General features: G+C 35.6%; 1 pseudogene; it reads right to left on the bottom strand.

The window, feature by feature from the left end:
• Positions 1-1,514: 1,514 nt before the first annotated feature.
• Positions 1,515-10,897, bottom strand: LOC132310137 (trans-resveratrol di-O-methyltransferase-like; annotated as a pseudogene).
• Positions 10,898-11,354: the final 457 nt, after the last annotated feature.

Here is an 11,354-nt window from a genome sequence, read left to right as displayed (position 1 = left end):
GGTTTAGGTAGTCATGCTTACTCAGGTGCGTATTGCATGTTACCTTTTATTCAGGTTGAGACCCTCAGCATAGTTTAGTGAGAGTCCTATAGTGTGGATATATATTTATCTATTACGGACTATATAGATATGGTTGAGATATTTAGGATGTATCTGCGTATCGGGTCTCTGTTTGGATTGTAGTTAGGATAGGACTTGTTCGTGGGCCTGACCTATTATTATTTTTTAGGTAACGGACGATTCCAGGTCTTAGATCTTGTTCATGCTGAGCAGAGACGGCTTCTCATTCTTTCGACGACGTAGGAGATTCTTCATGATTTAGCAGTGGAGTTCTTCAATTGATGATTTCAGTGTTGGAGTTTTAGGGGTCCATCAGATGGATTCCCGAGTTGAATTAGAAATGGAGAATTTGGATGTATCAGAATAATTCTTTATTAATTTAATTTTTTAAGAGGTTTCAATATTTGGATTATCATTCTAGTTTCTTTTTAGCAAATTTTTATTTATTCCTGTTTCCTTAATTTATTCTGTGTTCGTTTATTGCTAATTGGTTTGATATCCTCGGGTAATCGGGCGTGGGCCTGGCCAACCCGCATCCGGAAATCCGGGGGTATCACATGAGGGGCTGAAACTTGTAATCTCCAATTTTACATAGTGAAACTTTTGTCGTATCACCACTCTGAATGCAAATTTTGCCAAACCACGTATAAATTTTTATATTCTTTATGTGATGTGTTTATTTTTCTATCGTGTTTCGTAATTATTATTTGGTTTGCTAGGTTTATCATAACATTTAATAATAAGATCAAGCTTACAAAGTCAATCACTGGAATCAGGTTCTTCAGTTCTTCATATCAATATTCCAAGGATTACCTTCCGAAAAAAATATATATATATTCCATGGATTAGTCTTTTTAGTGGTATCCTTAATTCTGCCCTCTCTTGAAGCCATTCATCCCAGTTTTAAAAACGAAATGATCCCTCTCCCGATTTCTTTTGTGCTGCGAGACACATTAAAATTCAATACTAGTCCCAAAAATGAAAATAAAGAAAAAAACACTTTATATATAAATTTGTTTCCATAATCTATTTCTTCGTTTGATGTAGTTACAAAACTCAAACTATTTTTGAGAAATCATCATCACTTGAAGGACATTTAGTTAATTTTCCATTTTATATCCTATTCATTAGTTAATTTAGTTTCCATTCACATGCACATCTTGAAGGTTCATTGAAATTGCCTTGATATTTAATTAAAGAAAACAACACAAATCGTGTTTTTTTCAACTGGTAAGGTAACATTTGAACTTAAATTATGCATATAATTTGTAAAACATTGCATGTATCGAAGTTTGCAAATCATTCAAGACTTCAAAGTGATGCAATCAAGAAGTTAAACTACACCTTCCCTTTCCATTAAACACCCGATATTTCATAGCTTATTCTTAATTATGGACATTCACAAAGTCCAATCTGTTCAAAACACGTACAACAGATAAAGCAGTACTTCATGATCAAGGATAAACCTCGATAAGAGACCTCAAACTCAGTATGGGGGTTATCTTGTAGTCACTGAAACCAGCATCAAAGAAAAGCTTTCCCCATTCTTTCTCGTTTCTCTCTCTACCAGTGACCAAAACCATCATCAGCATATCAAAGAAGAACTGAGTTTCTAAAGATTCATCATCTCCTTTCTCATTTTCCACCATCATGTCTATGATAATCACCTTTCCTCCCTTGTCCTTGCTCGGAATTGCTTCTTTGCATTTCTTTAGTATCTTCACGCTCTCTTCGTCGCTCCAATCATGTAATATCCACTGCTCGTCATTTGCACTCAAATTATAAGTAGAATAAAATTTCCAAAATCAATACTGAAAAATGTGAAAATTTCAAATTAGTATATATATATTTTTTTCAACATGGATTAGATATAGCATAAATTTCATGTGAATAAAACAGTTAGTACTAAGGAGTATTTAATATTGCTATCTATTTATAGCTAGGTTGGCACTGTCATAGATATATATATCGATCCTACTATTATTTGGTATCAGAGCCATGATGGCTTAACTTTCCATTGTTAATGCTTCTTAGGTACTAGTAGCATGATTATTATTGTAATTATGTTATGAACAATACGACTACTATTCTGTCCAAATTATGTTTATCCCAGATTCCATTATGGGTCGTCCAAAAGTCGCGTTGGAATGTTTAACCCACTTTTGCATTAAATTGCTGCACAGGGTAATGTTTCCAGTAAATCGTTGACAGACGAGTAATAGAATATCTCTTAAGCAGAAAGACGACAGAATAGTAACTTTCTGTTCATTACATAATATGCTAATATTTATCCTATACAGACCTTTAAGCATTAACAATATTTAACAGCCATGTTAAAACCATCTTCCTCCTCTTCAGGAGTACAGGACAACCAAGATTCAGAATTGGTAAAAAATACTGAATTAGTAGAATGGACCAATGTTCAAAATAAATTGAACAAATGGACTATTCCTCCAGTAAGTGCTAAGAGCATTTACAAAATCGGAATGCTTAATTTAACTGATCTATGGACTGTAAAAACCATGGAACAAACCATGCAATTAAGCACTAAGGATACAATAATTAAGTTATTGTCTTCCCGTGACCTTCAGAGGCACATACATAAATATAAGTACATCCATATAGGTTTAATTCAAATTGCTTTTAAACCTTTAACCTTGTTAGGTATGGATGCTTGTATTCAGGCAACCCTTAGGGATGCTCGATGTCTGAAATTCCACCCTTCTTTGATGGGTGTACTGGAAACCAGTCTATGTCATGGACCGGTTTATTTTAATGTCTATCCTAGTCTGAATTTATCTTTAACAGATAAAAACATTCATGAGGCAGTTAGTCTTCGTGTTCAGACCTATGGGTATGATTACTTACCTGGATCGGAAGTGATAAGTGTTATTTATCGCATCCATTACAAAGTACTGGATACTATGTGTCCCAACGCCATACGCAAAGATTCTAAAGGAGTAACAGCGTTATGGGATACCAACATGTACACATCAAATGTTGCCACAGAAAGGATGATTCCTTGGAGTGAGATAACATTTCCTGAACACTGGACGATTTCTAATGCCGTTCCAGCACAGCCAATTGCTAATCATAGCTTAGACTGTGTTATTCAGGACCAAGATGGTGATGTTTTTCTGAATTTAAAAAAATCCATAGATCTACCTAGATCTACATCATCTAAAGGAAGTCATCTTCCTTATCATGTTTCTTGTCCTCCTTCTCGCCATTCGATCTCGTCGGATTACCGAAAGGAAGATCTCCCTAAAGTGGTTGGTGCCCATCGACTTAAGCTGAAAGGAATACAGCAATCTCAGAATCAAATTCCAAGAGGAGTCTATGAGAAAGCACCAATAGGTATGTCTCGTCACCAATTTGGACTTGAATTCAGCCCAACTCCATCTGAAATGGGAATCGGAAATGAATCTGTCAAGGATCAATTTGATGATCCTACAGACATCAATGACCCTCATGAATATTAGTTTTAATGGATTTTGTCCCCGATAGAATTGCCATTAATACTGAATTTCAACAGGATCAATATAAAGAATTCAGAAATTGGTATTTTAAAGTTTTTGACCAAAATCAATTACAGCTTTTTAAAACCCAATTTTATGAATTTTTACAAGAACGCAAAATGGTTATACCTTTTGTTTCTTGGTTCTTCATGACCAATCATTCTCTTGTTAATATAAACATATTGGATGATTTTCTTAAACCATGGACCACACTGAAGATAAGGTTTTTCACTCTGTCCATCCTCCCACTGAACATTTAATTCTGAAAAGGATTGACCCTGACAGTGGTTCCAAAGTGGAAACCAAGGCTTATAGCCAACCTAGAATAATTGATCCATCCTGTAATGCTACTAAAAAGGACATTTCTCATGTTTACAGGCAGAACAATTATACTAATGTTTGCTTACAAACGGTAGGGTCCCAGCTTGGGAGAATTGAAACAGGCATCGACACGGTATTAAATACAATTAATACTAAGTGTATTACTGTTAAAACTTCTCCTCCAGAAGCTTCCTTATCCAAAGCATTGGTGAAACCTGCAATTGAAGTTCAAGGCTTCAATCTTACACATCCTAAGAAGAATGAAGAATTTCTTACTCTTCTTACTCAGAAAATTCAAGGACTTAAACTTCAGACTTTATCCCATGATGAATCTGAAATTGGTTCTGATTCTGAAAATGTGTTACCTCATCTTGAGGTATTCCAAAATGATTTTACTCAGAGGCCTGAGTTAAACTGAATCGTCTATGATAAGAATATACACTCTAATACAGCCCCTGCTCCGAGTAGATATTATTATCCCAGACCCACACCTCAAGATATCTTGTATGAAGAAGATTATTTCCATACACAGAAATCTTTTCATGGCAAGACCATTTATGAATGGAACATAGATGGCAAATCTGATTATCAGATTTACGAGGTTATTCATCAAATATTGATGTATAGCCAAGTTTGTAAAATCAACAACAACACTGACCTAACCATTGCTAAGTTTGTCGTTGCTGGTTTTACAGGAATCCTTAAAGGATGGTGGGATAATGTCCTCACTGACGTTCAGAAAGCTGAAATCTTTTCTGCTACCAAGCTTGTTAAAGATGAAGCTACTCAACAATCAGGACCTGCTCCAGATGCGGTTTATACCCTCATCACCACCATCATCCAACATTTTGTTGGCCCTGAAGGTGCTAATAGTGAACGCAGTCGTGAACTTCTACAGAATCTAAGATGTCCATCTTTAACTCATTTCAGGTGGTATAAAGATGTATTCTTGGCAAAGGTTCTCCAACTCAATGATGCAAATCATGAGCACTGGAAAGCCAAATTTGTAGATGGTTTACCAACCTTCTTTGCTGAAAGAATCAGGAAAAAGCTTAGAGATATGAATAATGGTATCTCTATCCCTTACAGAAACTATACCTATGGTGGATTAGTAAACATTGTAATCCAGGAAGGTCTAGCTCTCTGTAATGATCTGAAGTTACAATCCCAGTTAAAATCACAAAGATTAACTGGTAGAAAGGAAGTAGGTGAATTTTGTGATCAATTTGTCTACCAGACTCCCTTATCTTATCCTAAACCTAGGAAAAGAAATAAGGTTGAAAAACCTTATAAAAGGAAGTATTCCAAAAGAAAGAATTATTCAAAGGAAAAGGATAATTCTAGACAGTATACTAAGCCTAAAAGGAAATATATTCCTAAAGCAAAGGGTAAAGGAAAGCCCAAAGCTGAGGCTAAATGTTTCAAATGTGGACGTATCGGCCACTGTGCAAACAAGTGCAGAACTAAAGAGAAACTCAGTAGTCTTCACATAGAAGAAGAACTAAGACTTCAATTAAGTAAATTGTTACTTAATACTAGTTCTTCTGAATCAGAATCATCAAGTGATTATGGGGATGTTGTTATGGAATTACAGTCTTCTTCTTCCTCTGAAGCAGAAATTGGAAATCCCAAATGTTCCTGTAATCCCTCTCATGATGATTATTATAAGGCAATTGTTGGGATGAATGGGTTAAGCTTAAATGTTTTGACTTTGACTCAACAATCCTTATTAGATCTTATAGATCATATCCAGGATCCTCAAATCAAGATGAAAGTCTTTGAAATAGGTTCTGCTCTGGCACGATCTAATGAGGATACGGATAATCCAAATTTTCTGAGAGCAGAAAATCATTACAGCATGAAAGAAGTTCTAAGCAGATTAGAACACCAAGGACAAAATTCTCGTCCTGCTAATCTCCCTGATCTCAGAATGGAGATTAATATTTTAAAAGAAGAAATTCATCAATTAAAGTCTCGTCAGACTAAGATGGATTTGGAAATTACTCTTTTAAAAGCACAATCTGCAATTACACCTTCATCATCCCAAGATGAAGTCCCTCAATCAGAAGGTACTAATTATCTTCAACTCTTGAATCAAGTTACTTACCAAAAATGGTATATATCTATCAATTTGGTAATTAATCAGGAGTACACAATCACTAATGCAATTGCCTTAGTTGATAGTGGTGCAGACATGAACTGCATACAGGAAGGATTGGTTCCTACTCAATATTTTGAGAAAACCACTCAAGGTCCTACCAGTGCAAGTGGAGGTAAGATGCAGATTAAGCATAAACTTAATCATGTTTTCATTTGTAAAGAAGGTATTTGTCTACCATCTACTTTCTTACTCATCAGAAATATGGCACAACAGGTTATTTTGGGTACTCCCTTTTTAGCTTTAATCATACCAATTGAGAAAATTGATTCTCATGGAATATGCTCTAATTTACATGGCCAGTCAATTACTTTCCAGTTCTTGACCCCACCAGTAAATAAGCATATCAATGCTCTTAAAGATAACATTATCTTTAAGGAAAAGCAACTGAATTATTTGCAAAAGGAGGTATCCTCCTTAGCAATTAATCAAAGATTGGTACAACTCACTGAGCAACAGAAAATTGAGTCACTACGACAAAACTTTCTAAAGGAAATCTGTAGTGAGATTCCTAATGCTTTTTGGGCCAGAAAGAAGCATATTGTTTCTTTACCCTATGAAAAGGGATTTACCGATCGCATGATTCCTTCTAAAGCTAGTCCCAGCCACATGAAAGCTGACTACTTGGAATTATGTAAAACTGAAATCAGCTCTTTAATGGCAAAGAAGCTTGTCGTTACTAGCTACTCCCCCTGGAGTTGTAGAGCTTTTTATGTCAATAAAAATGCTGAAAAAGAACGAGGAATTCCTCGATTGGTTATTGATTATCGGCCACTCAATCTTGCTTTGAGTTGGATCAGATACCCAATTCCCAACATCAAAGATCTTTTAGATAGGTTACAATCTGCTGTAATCTTCTCTAAATTTGATCTTAAATCTGGATATTACCAGGTACAGATTGCAGAAGAGGACAGGTACAAAACAGCTTTTTGCGTACCTTTTGGACAGTATGAATGGACAGTGATGCCATTTGGATTAAAAAATGCCCCTTCAGAATTTCAACATATTTTGAATGACATATTTAATCCTTTTACTGAATTTTCTATAGTTTATATTGATGATATTCTCATATTTTCTAATTCAATAGATCAGCATTATAAACACTTGAAAATTTTCAAACATGTTATTTACCGAAGTGGTTTAGTAGTTTCTGCTCCTAAACTAAAACTGTTTTTAACTAAGGTCAGATTTCTTGGTCATGAAATTTGTGATGGGAAAATTAGACCTATTAATCGTAGTATTGAGTTTACTTCTAAATTTCCAGATGAAATTAAGGATAAAACTCAGCTTCAAAGGTTTCTGGGTAGTTTGAATTATATTCGCAATCACTACAGAGATCTTGCACAGGATACAGCAATTTTGTACACCAGGTTAAGGAAATCTCCTTCCCCATGGACTTTGGAACATACCAAGGCAGTTCAGAAGATTAAACTCAGAGCAAAACAAATTCCTTGCTTAGCTCTAGCCAATTCTTCATGGTTCAAAATTGTGGAAACAGATGCCTCCAATATTGGATACGGTGGTATTCTTAAACAGAAAAATCCAAACACAGGAACAGAGGAGCTTGTTCGCTTCACTTCAGAAACTTGGAAAAATGCACAATTAAATTATTCAACCATCAAAAAGGAAATTCTTTCTTTGGTTAAATGCATTTATAAATTCCAAGATGATTTAATCAATCAGAAATTCTTGTTACACATTGATTGTAGTGCTGCTAAACAAGTACTGGAAAAAGATGTAAAGAATTTGGTCTCCAAACAGATATTTGCTGGTTGGCAAGCTCATTTATCTGCTTTTGATTTTTCTATTGAATATATTAAAGGCAGTTCTAATTCTTTACCTGATTTTCTAACTCGTGAATTTTTGCAGGGTTCATGAATCCGCCCCCCCATGGGCAGGGCCGGGGTAATACTCCAAAGGCTCGTGGCAAAAACAAGGCTAAGGCCAAAGTGGTTATACCACTCACTGATGATCAATTTCCATATTTGGATCATGTTGCTGATCTGCTCAACACACCTTCTAAAGGAAGCAGCAGTACCCAGCAAAAACAACAGAAACCAACCATGAAAAAGGTTCTTGAACAAGAAACTCCATGGATACCTAATCAAAGGTATATTCAAACAGTATTGGTACTGGATTCTCAGGATGAGCAATGGATGCCAGATCCTTGGGAAGTAAAATCCAGATATTTTCAAACTCAACAATATGCTGCACCGGATGGTCGCCATAGATATATCTATGAAGTTATTCTTACTGAAACTTCCTCTGTGGAGATCAACCACACGAAGCAATTTCTGAATTCCAAAGATAGTCCTCTTACTTATAGTAAAGCTATCTTTAAGAGGCTTATACGGCCTAGTGATTGGGGATTAAATCCTAATTTGCCAAGGAAAATATCCTATGGTCACAGTTATAATTATTGGGATTATATCTCAGCTTGGACATATTCTTTCTTTTATCAAAATCCGAAGCATAAGCATTCTTGGTTCTTCAAGATATGCCCTCAATCAGTTAAGGCTGATTTCCCAAACTGGGTTATACCCAGGTGGGCTATATTTGGCCCTGATCTGGATATGTTGCTCGAATCAGTCAGACAATTATACTTGCCATGGCAACAATTTCATCCTCAATTACGGGGACAGGATAATATTCCTGTAGGAAAATCCACCCTATTGTTCTTTACTGAATTTGGAATCCCTTGAATTTGGAAATGGGATTTCCAATGTGGTTATACCACTAACAAGTTACCAGTCCTTCAGAGTATCTTTTATTACCGATGGTGGTCAGGCATGACTCAAGAACCTATCCAAGCCCTCCTCCATCAGATCAGAAAGAAAACACTGGAATACATGGATAAGATTCCAAAGTTAACTATTCCAGAACCCGAAATCTTTAACCCATTTGAACTTGTTAAAGATATGATCAGAAAACAACAACCATTAATTACCGAAGCTGATTTAATGGTTAAATGCATGGATTTTATGAGGACCAAATTTGTTAAATCTTTTGATTCCTCCACACCCACAGTACGAGATGATGCATCCATGGTGTCAGTCTCTAGCCAGACCAGTCAAGAAGGTAATCAGTTTTCCTGTCTAGCTGGTTATGCACAAGATCCCCATGAAGATCTTATTTCTGAAGATGAGCCTACAGTAGCCGACTATTGGGACTCTCTCACCAGTCACTTGATGGACAAGATGAATCCACCTAAAAAGTAAAAGATTCCTCTTATCCTGCCGACAGAAGAAGCCAAAGAACTTTTCCCAAAAGTCTTTGGTTCTACAGTATTTCCTTCATCAGATATCCACTTTCCATCCTAAAAGGAGACAGAACTTAGTGGTGGGCCGACCGACTGCATTATTCCAGCACACAATCCCATGCACTATGCGGACTTCAAAATGATAATTTCAAGTCCATTTTATGTATAAATAGAGGACAAAGTTTCCCTTCAATGTATCTTTCAATTTCCTTTCTCTCTTTTGTAATATTTCTCTGTACTAGCTTGGAAGTTCAATAAAGAAGGTTTTCTGTAAGTCTGTTTACATTATTCATAGTTCTTATTATTGTCAATAGTTCTTATTATTGTAATTACTATTAAATAGCATACATAACTAGAAAAAAGGTTTGACAATTCCGCATGAAGGTAGGTGTAGTTTTGAAAAAAGGGCAGTTCCATTGGCATGCCAGTTTTAATACATGTATGTCAATTTTTATATGGATTTAAATTGAAATAATGAAATGAACTATGTAAAACACAAAGAAAATTCTATCTGTATATACCTTTAAGAGAACAGCATCAGCAGTAGGAATTGCCTCAAACATGTCCCCACCAACATAGTTCAACTTCTTAGTCCCTTGCAAGCCATCAACCACGTGGTAGATCAAACACAGTGCACTGCAAATGTGGGAACCTATTGGCGATGGCTTTCGCGACAGTCCCGGTGCCACCCCCAACAGCAACCAATGAATTCAACCCCTGAAAAACCACCTTACAATCTTTAACAACCACACTAGTAACCAACCTTGCACCACTAGCCATGGCATCATTAAAGAAATGGTTCAGCTTTTGTTCATGGCCTGCGTAGTCCCAAAATGTGCTCCCATGAGCCGTGTCAAATGGCGTGGGATCGCCATTCTGGAACCACTGGCTCACATAATGCCATGGCTTTGTCAGAATAGGATCAAGCATGGCTAGCAAAAATGGTCTCACACTCAATGGCTCGTCCTTGAGGAGGAGCTGAGACGCAGGTGTGAGCAAATAACTTTCTTCTTCTCCTTCATCGTCATTTTCCGATAGCTTTTGATTCACAAAGAAGCCGGAATGAACTAGAATGCGCATGAGGCGATAGACACACCTGCCTTTGGCTTGGTTGATGTTGAGCACTGCAACAAGCTCGGAGAGAGTCATGGGCTGACCATGCTTGTGGATGATGTCTGGTATGCCAAGTTGAACTGCACATTTTAGTGACATAGAGTTTATGAAGTTGAATATGTGGTTCCATACGTGAGCTTGAGAGTGAAGCAGGTCTTTGTCAAGCTCGACATTGGTCATCATATCCATCTTAATTATGCTCTCAAATGCTTTTGCGTAAAACTCTAAAAAAATTGATCTATATATAGGAAGTGTCACACAAGTGCTACTAACAAGGCATGAGCAGAAATAAAAAAATATAAAATAATAATAAATAAATAAATAAATAAAAGAAAAAAAAGAAGAAGATAGCATACTCTTTCAATTTTTAATGTTCACATGATTCATATCCATAAAATAATTGTCCCTTTTTCTATATGTTTTCAATACCACAATGGCCAATGGAAAAAAAAGAAGAAAATACCACAATGGCCAATTATTTTCTGTATAAGTGTCATTTTCCTTTCGTTTTACATGGGGTTTTCATTTGTCAAAGAGATATGCTAAATCTGATCATTACACATTAATATTTGAAATTATATATTTTCATATGTTTCAACTCTACATTAATTAATATTTACTTATAAGGAAAGAGATACGCTAAATAATAGTTTAGATGATTATTAATTCAAAAGAACATACATATATATAGCTTAAGAGTATAAATCATTTTAAACAGAAACAATATTCCAATTTTAATTAGCGAAAAAAAAAATTTCCAATATCCAACTTGCCCCAAAAAAAAAAAAAAATTTCCAATTTCCAAGTGATAGTTAATTTGAAAGATAAAGTGAATCACTATATATATATATATATATATGACTAATTAAGCACATTTAAAATGAGACTGTTATTTCTTAATTAAAAATGTTTATACAAATTGTTA

This window comes from Cornus florida, unplaced genomic scaffold (genome assembly GCF_030987335.1).
Source record: "Cornus florida cultivar Cherokee Brave unplaced genomic scaffold, ASM3098733v1 CherokeeBrave_3.0.0_Hap2_Chr05, whole genome shotgun sequence".
NCBI classification, from domain to species: Eukaryota; Viridiplantae; Streptophyta; class Magnoliopsida; order Cornales; family Cornaceae; genus Cornus; species Cornus florida.
This window is presented reverse-complemented; position numbering and strand designations above follow the sequence as displayed.